The following is a 10294-nucleotide window of genomic DNA, read 5'->3' as shown; positions in this document are numbered from 1 at the left end:
GTTAATACCCTCCCTTGAGATACTTGTACACATTGATGAGGCCTCACTCGGTCATCTCAGTCATCTGAGCAGGCCCAACCCCTCAGCCTTCCCTCATGAAAGACACGCTCCAGACCCTTGAACCAGCTCTGTAGCTCTCCACTGGGCCGGCTCCAGGAGCTCCGGGCCTCCCTTGTACTGTGGAGCCCAGAAATGGACACAGCATTCCAGGCGCCGCTGGCACCTGCACAGCACAGCAGGTTGTCAGCAGGGTCGAGGGTGCTGCTTGATGTCACAGCACTGCAGAGCTCAGAGCCCAGTCTGTCTGCATGCTCAGGAGCTCACTGTGACAATGCCTGCTCATAACCCTTTATCCTGTGGGAAAAATGCATATTTTATGATTGGCTTTTTGCAAGTATTAAAATGAATATTAGATGTGTTATGTTAGAAAGTTATGCTGTATTAATTTTCTTAAGTAGTGTGTTAAATAGAGTTTTAGGTTATAACCTAATGTTAAAATAGAAACTATGCTATGTAAGATATTTTTTTTAAAAAGAGAACACACATCAAGATAGCAGCCACAGGACACCTAAATCTTTCAGAGAAAAAGAATTTATTTCTCCATTATCAGAAGAAACAAACTTCTTCCCAGCTCACTCAGCCCTGAAGACACTGTTAAGATTAATAGCAACAAGTTGACACTGACCAGACAGACTCCTTTGTTTGAATGGAATTTATGCATCATGTACGACGTGTATGAATATGCAACAGGCTATTGCTTTTAAGGGTTAATCCTCTGTTAACATGTGTCCTTTTTCGGGCTTGTTTTGCCCAGAAAAAGGTACCCAGACCATCCGTAACTTTATGTTTTTATTGTCTCGTATTGTTCTAAATCCTGATTGTCCAAATTTTTATTACTCTAATTGTATTACTATTTTTATAACCATTTTATTACTATTAAACTTTTAAAATTTTAAAAACAAGCAATTGGCGTTTTTCACATCCTGCAAACTCCCACTTCTCTGCTCTGCTCCTGCCCAGGTACCTGTGCTGTAGTACAGGTTTGGTGGGAGAGCACACGATACTTTATCAAATGCAGGTTTCTTTACCCAGCTGCTTTCAACTCCATCGTTAATTAATTACAGTGTCCTTAAGTGATGGGAAAAGTTTAGCAATTGTGTAGGGGCTTCCTGCAGCAGCCAGCAGTAAAATCCAAGACCACTTCAACAATGCTCCAGGGAGAATTAAGTATTTGTAAACTTGAATCAGAAAAGTCAGCATTGTAGTTAATATGCTGCTTAGAGTCTGCAGGTGAGAATGCCTTAAATCCAGTACAATTGTGTAAATATACCTGTCAGAGCAATGGGAAGGTGCATCCCTCATGACCCTGAGTCCAAGTCCCTTTTAGTACTTGGTTGTATGTGTTTCTTCCTTCTCAAATTAAAGTGTTCTTTTTCTGTTTTGGCTTTTTTTTAACAATTGCACAAAGTGATCTTGGGGAAATAACACTTCTGGATGAAGAGTTAGTTTATAGTGGCAAATAATTTCTTAAAATTTTCCATTATACTGGAAGCTTTCCAGAGTTTGTATATGTAAGATTGCAGAATGCTCATTTTCTCTGTTGCAGTGGAGTCTGTGATTTTGACCGCTACCCATGAAGGAACACCTTACAGTACAGAGGGAAGCAACAAGGATGATGTAGGTCTGGATGTGGAAAATAGGTTCTAAAAGAAAAGATTGAAAGAAATGGCCTTGGTTGGGTTAGAAGGAGAAGAATGAGGCTGCGATATCATAGGAAGAAAGTAATCAAATATTTTTATGCATTTCAAACATCAAGGACAAGGACAAAATATCATGCATTTAAATCAGGGCTGGCAAGGTTAAAGTTCATCTTTTATGGCATCTGGATGAACTAGTTGACCTTTAGTAGATCTGCAAATTTAACTTTGGATAAGACCCTTAAAACACTATCCACAAGTTAGACTGCACTCCTGCCTCTAGCACAACAGTTAAGAAATAGGTGGAACCCTTAGATTCAGTCTTTCAAATAATATTTCTTTCCTTTTTTACAGTTTTCCTAGTCCATAGGCAGGTATGGCATGAGGGGATTTTCACTACTTAGTGAAGCGTTATAACGTGAATACAAAAAGATTGAATAGGCAGAAGAAAAGTAAACAGTGAGTTTACTGTGAGTCAAGTGAGTCAAACAGAGCACAGGCTCTGCAAGGAGTGCCCACATTAGACAGTCTCCTTACTGATAGGCTAGGCATTCATTTCTGCCTTTGGTTTGCTGGGGTTTTTTGTTTGTTTTCCTGGCATCTTCTGTCCTTATTTCATTTAGCCACAGTGAAATAACTTCAGTCTTGGAACGCATTTTGGTGTGGTGATGGTAATACTGCTGTGAGAAATGTGGCTTCTAATCTCTTCCCAGTGATGAGAGAGTTCAGATCTCAGCATTTCTTAGGTCTACTGGCCATGGATACATCCCAGCAAGTTACATGATGAATACCACAATGAGAATTCCAGTTGCAATCTTAGAGACCTTAAATTTGACATCAGTAACACTCAAAAAGAATCGGCCACGGAAGTCCATTAGGGAGTCTGGTCCAGTGAAACAACAGCCTTTGAACCATCTGGTTCATAGCAAATTGCCAGTTCTCAAGATTTTATCCTTTGATCCAGGAAATGTGGCTTAATCCTCTATTTTTGGAATCATAAAATGATATTAAAATGCCAGTGTTTTAAATGGTTTTGGCCCTCCTGATTAGACAAAGAAGTCTGGAAAGAAAGCAGCCAAAAAGTTTAAAAATGGGCGTCAGGAAAGGAGAACTCGAATTTACTACTTAATATCTCATTGGTTTTGACCCAAGGCCATTTATTTTATGAGGCTGACAGTTGTTTTTGAATATTTGGAGTTTTAAATGGTGCTTCTTTTGTAGAAGTGCCTTTGAGATGGTGCTGGCCCCTGATGACTTAATAACATCTATTTAGTTAAATATGCAATGTAAAGGGAAATAAGTAAAAGCACTAGGATTTTTTTTATTCACTTTATCATGGTTACTGTGATTTGTATGACAAAAATCCAATGTGCTGCAAATATTTCCAGTTTTTGATGATGTTGGTGTCTGTGCTTGCAAGTGGTTCTACATTGTTCCTCCTTATCTATACCATTAGGAATGTGGTAGAGTGAAAATTATCCTTAAAGAAAGTGCAAGTTCAGCAGGATTCCAGTCTGCATTGCAAGCTTAGGCTCAAATGAGCCTTTTTGATGGGGAATAATGCAAGCCTCTGAGGACTTACTGGAATGCTCTGTGGCAATTAGTTCTGTAATATTATAGTTCAAGTTCCGGCCTGATGTGGCTCTAGAGACTTTGGAAATACATACAGTTCATTTTTCAAAGTGCTTTTAGGCCTCTTTTTTATCCCCTCTAATTTTCCATCGTCCAGTAGTTAGGTTCAGGAATATTGTTTGTGATCTGAGCTATGGTGCTTGGATTCCACCACCCTTTGCCATCAGATTATCGTACTGAAGGTCTGCGTCATCCATGGGCATGACTTGCAGAGTTGGTGCCAATGGAGCCATTTCTAGGCCACTCTGCTGGCAGTTTTCTGAATTGACTTAATTGGACAGGGAGTGCCAACCAACAGGAATATTTTCATCAGGACTGAATTTCCTCGTGCTTCTTTGAAATGCCTATCAGATGGACATGTGTTCATGACCCTGGAAAGGACTTGGGGCCCTTCTAGAAATGGAGCTCTAGACTGCAACAGTGCTCAGGAGGAAGACAGTTTTAGTTTGTTTAATCTTGAAATCAGTAGGTCCTTAACAAAATCTTCCCTGTTACATTCAGCAAAACCTTTTGGATTTTCCCATTACTGCTTTTAGCATAGTTATTGTGCCAACCTAAAAGCAAACTTAAAGGATGACTGCATTTACCATTTTGAGATACCTTTTTCCCTTTAGCTTCTTTGGACAAAACCAGAAGAAGAACATTCATACTTTTTTTTTAAAGTGAGGAAAACTTTACGGTAACAATTTCTACAGGAATGATTGAGATTTAATACACAAGTTCTGAAGTGCTCAGAAAATGCAGAGAAGTTTCTCTTCTTAACCATTAAAATGTAAAAAAGCCACCATGATTTTCTCCTACGTCTCCAAGATTGTCACTGAACTGTAAAACAGGTGCTTTGTCAAGTCTTGGCTACACACAGAAAGTGGCTCCAAGAATCTTAAAAACTAATACTAGACAACAGACAAACTGTAAATAGCCCACTGCCTCTGTTTCTCAGTGTAGCTGAACTGTAACTCAGAAGAATTACAAAAATATTTGTTAAATAAGTAGAAAATACATGCTACTAGTATTCTTCTGTTTCTCCTGTCTCAAAAAAGATGAAAAATACATCAGTCCATTATGATCTAGTCTTGGTGATAGACCATCTTCAAACAGCAAGCTGGACTATGTGGCCTTCAGGTATCCCAATACTTTTATTATTTTCTATGATTGAGAAAATCTGTGAATGATTCATGAGACGAAGTCAAAGCTCAGGTACTGGTGACTGCTGATGAACATGCCTTCCAGCATGTCCCAGTTATCAGCACTCCTCCAGCTGCCCCTTGGCTTTAGCTGGCGTCAAGAGATTGGGATGCCCAACTTCATCTGGCCTAAAGGATCATTGCATTAATGAAAGTCCTCAAAACATGGGTTACAAAGGAGTGACAAACAGAGCTCAGCTGCAGATAAATAATTCCCCTCTGTGTGCGTGAGACTTAATAGTTCTGAGCTATTACATGTAGGAATAAAGATTTTGTCATATATCATTTACTCAGTAGTTATGAAACAACTACATGTTCTGCTCCCTGTGAGAAATTCATTTCTATGTTGAAGTCCAGGGCAGGTCTCAGATTCCATCAAGCATTCTTTCACAGGATTTGAACAGTTCTGATTGTATAGTAGCATCTACATGACAAGGATGCATGCATATTTCAAAATATGCAACAGGCCTTCTAGAAAATACACTGATCATAAAAGAGTGATAAAGTTATACAGTATGTTAAGGTTATTGGTGCACTTTTTGGGAATGAGGTCAATCCCAAGCTTGCACTAAGGAAAGAATTTCAAGTAAAATATTGTGTGAAAGGACTGAAAAATTGTATGATAGACTGTAAATAATCATAGAATAAAATACAATTGATGGACAATTAAATAGATTGTAATAGCTCAAAGCTAGCACTGTGAGAAAGTAAAGCAGCCAAAGTAGTATACACTGTCTTTAAAATAGAAATTACTGCATTTAACCAACAATGATTTTGCCTCCTAGATACTTTGATTTTATTTCCTTTGTTATACGGTGTGTTATTTTTAGTGGGCTCCATTATCTAGGAGCACGAGGCAAGACAAAAGCTTTTCACACTGGCAAGCCCTTCTCCACAGAGATACTAATTTATACTAAAGTATTGGTATATTTGATACCAGTGTGTACCAGATGTTTGGTTTAAGGGAACATATCACAGCAGGTTGTGTCTACAACAATGATTAGTTACTGAGAGATCTGCTCTCATTAGTTCTTATGAAGGACAGTCTTAAAAATTAAATATATATGCCCTTTATTACCTACATCCTCTCTGTGAAACCCTTTTGTCCATCAGTCTATTTTTTAGTTTAAATATCACTCATATTTTGTGTAAAATGAATGTCTCTTACTGCCTTTGCTCCTAATCACATAGAGCAATCTATCTTTTGGTGTACAAATTGCTCATCCTTATTGCTTGCTTGAAGCTGGGCTCTGCCATCATCCTGACTACAGCCTGAGGGCTACAGAAAGTCCCCAGTAGATGGAGTTTACATGGCTGGGTTACTTCTGCTCTGCATCATAGCACTATTTGGACTGTACTTTTCCCAGTCCATTAGCAAACAGCCTGTTCTTACCTGTCTCAAGATATTCCATATGCCAGATCAGAAAAAGCATGGAACTATTGTACAGACACTGCTAGATACCCCCCTGTTTGTCAAAGTATTTTTAGGTGACCTGTAGTAAGAAAAGCTTCTTTAGTTCCATTTAGGCTGTGACATTTTTACTGCAGCACAGCTGCTTATATGTTTCACCTCCATCTAAAAATTTGGCTTTGATGAGCTGTAGGTAAAAATACACAAAGCTAGTCTTTTAGGAACCTCACATGCTAGCCTGCTTGCCTGAGAATATGCACAGAGTGCAATTCTCTAGTTTTAGTTTAACTTCATAATTTCCTGATGTTCAAGGAAAATTGTCAGGAACAATTCCATTATTATGTCAAAGACAAACTGTGATTTCCACCTCAGACATTAGATTCAAGAATAATCTTTGTAGTTAAAACAAAGTGAGACATGGTGTGCATTTGCTGAGACAGTCACCTGTTCCATAAATTTGCTTTGGCACTTATTCTGAAAAAGAAGTATTAAACACATTATGGAAAGGGTGCACGATTTTTCTACCTTATTTGTGATTTTTTGTTTGCTGTGGTGGAAAATACGTGTAAACTTTTCTGAAGTCCTATTCTGCAAGTGACTGCATCATTTTGACTCCTGCACTCTTGATTATTTCATTAGATAAATGAAATATTTTTTACTGCCTGGCTCTTCATGTCACAGCAGGGCCCTATTTATTTTTTCCCCTAAAACTTTTGCTTTTTTTTTTTTTTTTTTTTTTTTTTTCAGAAATGGCAGAAAGTTGGGTCTTTTTCACAGGATTCTCTGGTTTTCATTCTTGTTCAAGAAGTCCTGAAACTTTTGTCTTTGGTAAAATGAGTGGTTTGGCTCAGCTTCCACCATCCATACCACATCCCATTGTATTAATCAAAGTTCTAAACTTGGGAAATTTTCATCAATTTTATAACCTTAAAGAACTTTCTAAAATCTTTCTCTCAGCAGTGCTTGCATTTTTTTTCCTAGACACTTTTTGCTGTGAGGTTTGTGTGGTGGTCAGATTTAAGAGTCGGACAGCACAGTGCTGTAGATGTTAGCTGCTAAGCAGAAGAAGGGGGACTGCAAGGTTATCTCCAGAACTAGCTCCAAGCTCACTTGCTTTGAAAGATCTGGAGAGAATTAAAACAATCTCTCTCTCCAAACCCTGTGTCTGGAGCCTGTTGCCTATAAATGGACGTCTATGCAGGATGAGTTCTCTGTTAATGTTGTCAGAATGAGACCTATAAATCAGAACATTTGATATTTTGTGTTTGCACCACTCTAAAATAATGCAAATCTGGGAAAGGAAGAAGTTTTGTTTTCTTCAAAATATGTAAGCCTTTCACCTGCTTTGTTAGCACAGCCACTCAGCATCCTCAGGATTAAGGTATTTATAACACATTATTTAGGCACAAAAAAAAAGTTTTATTTATATTTAAATATCCAGATATTTACAAAAGAATACCATGAACAAATAGGCACCAAAGTGGATTTCCCCTTTAGTATATCTAGGAAGAGTGCAAGTTAAATTCTGTTTTAAAGCAGAGATATCTTGTAATGTGCTACATACAGACCAAACCAACTAAGGCAATTTCAAAATAAAGATAAAATTGTGTTGATTGGTAAATAGTACATTCATCATATGTATTCAGTCAATCAATAGTAACTACATTTCCTCATTAATTACAAATGTCTGTTCTTTATCTCTGCTTGTAGCTCTGTGTTACTTACAAGAATGTATTTATTTCCTGTCATGCCTTCCTGTAAAATACCAAGGTAACTCTATACTCTGGGTTCAGTGTAAAATGCATAAAAATACTTTCAATATACAAAAGTTAGAACTAAGACCCTTTTTTCTCCCTAAATATAGATTAATTGAATGAATAAATATAAAATACAGATGAAATAGCTAATTAGATGATGGAACCCATAAGCCATTGGCTGTTGTGAACCATTTTTAATTTAACAGCCTCATCAAAGAGAGATATACAATCCTTGCTATATTTCATTCCAGACACAGAGGCTGCCCATATTTTTAAAGCTTTTCATTAACTTATGTAGCCAAATGTCTGATCAGCTGCTGCACCAACCCCATTAATTCTAGTCCACTCAAAAGTGTTTGCAGGGAAGAGAGCTCAGGATTATTTTTTTTCTTAGCAGTGGTTTTTGCTTTCAGTTACTTCACTGATTTCTGTTTTCAGCTGTTTTGATCTTTGATCAGTACCTGCATCTTATAAACACCCATGCTTGATTCTGGCATTACATGGTTTCTCTCACTGTGACACTTCACAGTATTCTTTCTATTTTAGTTGCCTAGTCATGGCCATTTCTGCTATCTGATCTTAACTGCAAGGTCTGGAATTAAGTTCCCTAATTAGACAAGGCACTCAAGGTTTGGTCTCAGTCCTGTGTCAAGGTAAACTTAGTTTACTTTAGGCTGATCACCCATCACTTTAAAGATCCCAATTTTTATTATTTGCAATCAAATCTTAGTTTCTTGCAACAATAATTCTGAGGTCTTGCCAAAAAATGCTTTTCATAGGTAGTATGTAATGCATGAATTATATACATTAAGATGTGCTGCTCAGATCAAATACAGAATTTTAAATAAGTAACCGTCCCTCTCTAATAAATTAAATCAGCAAGAAGAATAAAAATTTTAACAAACAGTGTATTGATTAATGTTATATTTGTGGTAGGTAATTGCTCAGATAGGACATCTATCAAGTGTCTCTGAGCTTAATATACTTCATTTTAAAAATTATATGCTTACATAATTATATGGCCACATTTGACTGCCTGGTGAACAAGATTAGAAATACCTTCTTTCTTCGGTTAGTTATTTTCCAGTATTAAAATAATGACTACTCAGTCTTTCTCACTTGTTTCCATTTAGAGGAAGAAGAAGTTTATTTTTCTTTACTCAGGAAATTCTGAAAATTAAGATGGACATATCCATCTTAATATTCTGGCATAATGAATTGGGAAGAGAATGTCCTACACTGAGGCTCAATAAGAGCCAAATTTTGTTCATACTAAGCAGTACTGTTCACTTGTATTAACTTAGTGTTTTTCAAAGCTGTTGTGACTTGCTATGAACAAGCAATCAAATAGCAAGTTTTAAAGAGGGCAGGTTGACAGCTGCCATTCATACCTTGAAAGGAAAAAATATTTTGCTACTTGCTTTTGTTTTGGTAGCTTTAAAATAGATCCACTAGGTGGTGCTTGAAATACAGGGGCAACTGGAAATCATTGTGACTAAGAAATATTAAATTATAATTCCTTAGTCAACACTCCAACACAAATATTCATGGCAACAGAAATAAGATTGCTGTCCAAATGCTTGGGCTACTCCTTTTACAGAATTGAGTTTTCTGTTTCAAAAGTAAAACTAGATGTTCACCTCTATGGAGATGTACTGCTCTCCATTATAAATTTCAGTGGTTCTTCACCTTTGGTACCCTCAGAATAGATTATTTTCCATTAGTATTTTTGGCGTTTGAATAAAGAGTTTATGTCCAGACTCAAAGTGATTTGGATAAGTAGTTCTTTAAATACATTAAATAAAGACAAATCTTGGCATTGCCTGAGTGCTTCATCACTCAGAGGAGAAGTTTCACTTCCAACAAGGAATATAGGAAAAATATTGTGAAGTTACAGCACACGGCCAGGGGAAGGTGCAGGAAGGCCCCTATGGCCAGTTATGCAGGTATGAATTATGGACACGATTCCAATTTCCTTGTGGAGGCAAGGCTTGGTTCTTAAGTTATTCTTTAACCATGTGCTGTGCAATCACTCATCCTAATGTAAATCAGCTTTTTTGGAGCTGTAAAAAAAGTACAGCTGCCCCAGACTTCTTGGTTAACTATGCACCAGTCAGTTGCCCAATAATTCTCCTACTTTGCAATCTGACAATAAAAGCTTCTGGCAAAATTATTTGTTCCAAACACTGCTTCCCCGTCAAACTGCATCCAGTGCCCCAGTGGGAACTTGAAGTTACCTGCAGCTTCCAGGAGGAGCTGTGGCACTTGTAGCCTTCATGCCACTCCAGTTTCCTCTCCTGCCTTGAAGCTGAAATTCTGATAATCCAGGCCTCCCTCAGCATGTGGTTTTGAGGGAAATGCCCTTTAAAAGGCATTTCTCTGTTTCTTGCAGACCCCAGGAGATCAAACTCTAATTTGTATGGTAAGGGGAGGGTGGATGGAGGAGAGGGAGGAAACACACTGAACTTGTGCCTGTCCTTTTTCCTCGCCTACGTACCTCAGACAGGTGGCTGAGGACACTCACACCACCTGTTCAAATCTTGCCCAGGGAGTAAGCTGGCAAAGGTGACACCATGAGAGAGATCTGATTGATGGGGCAGCTCTAGGAGGGCT

Source organism: Haemorhous mexicanus, chromosome 1 (assembly GCF_027477595.1).
Source record: "Haemorhous mexicanus isolate bHaeMex1 chromosome 1, bHaeMex1.pri, whole genome shotgun sequence".
NCBI classification, from domain to species: Eukaryota; Metazoa; Chordata; class Aves; order Passeriformes; family Fringillidae; genus Haemorhous; species Haemorhous mexicanus.
Note: the sequence above shows the minus strand (reverse complement) of the source record.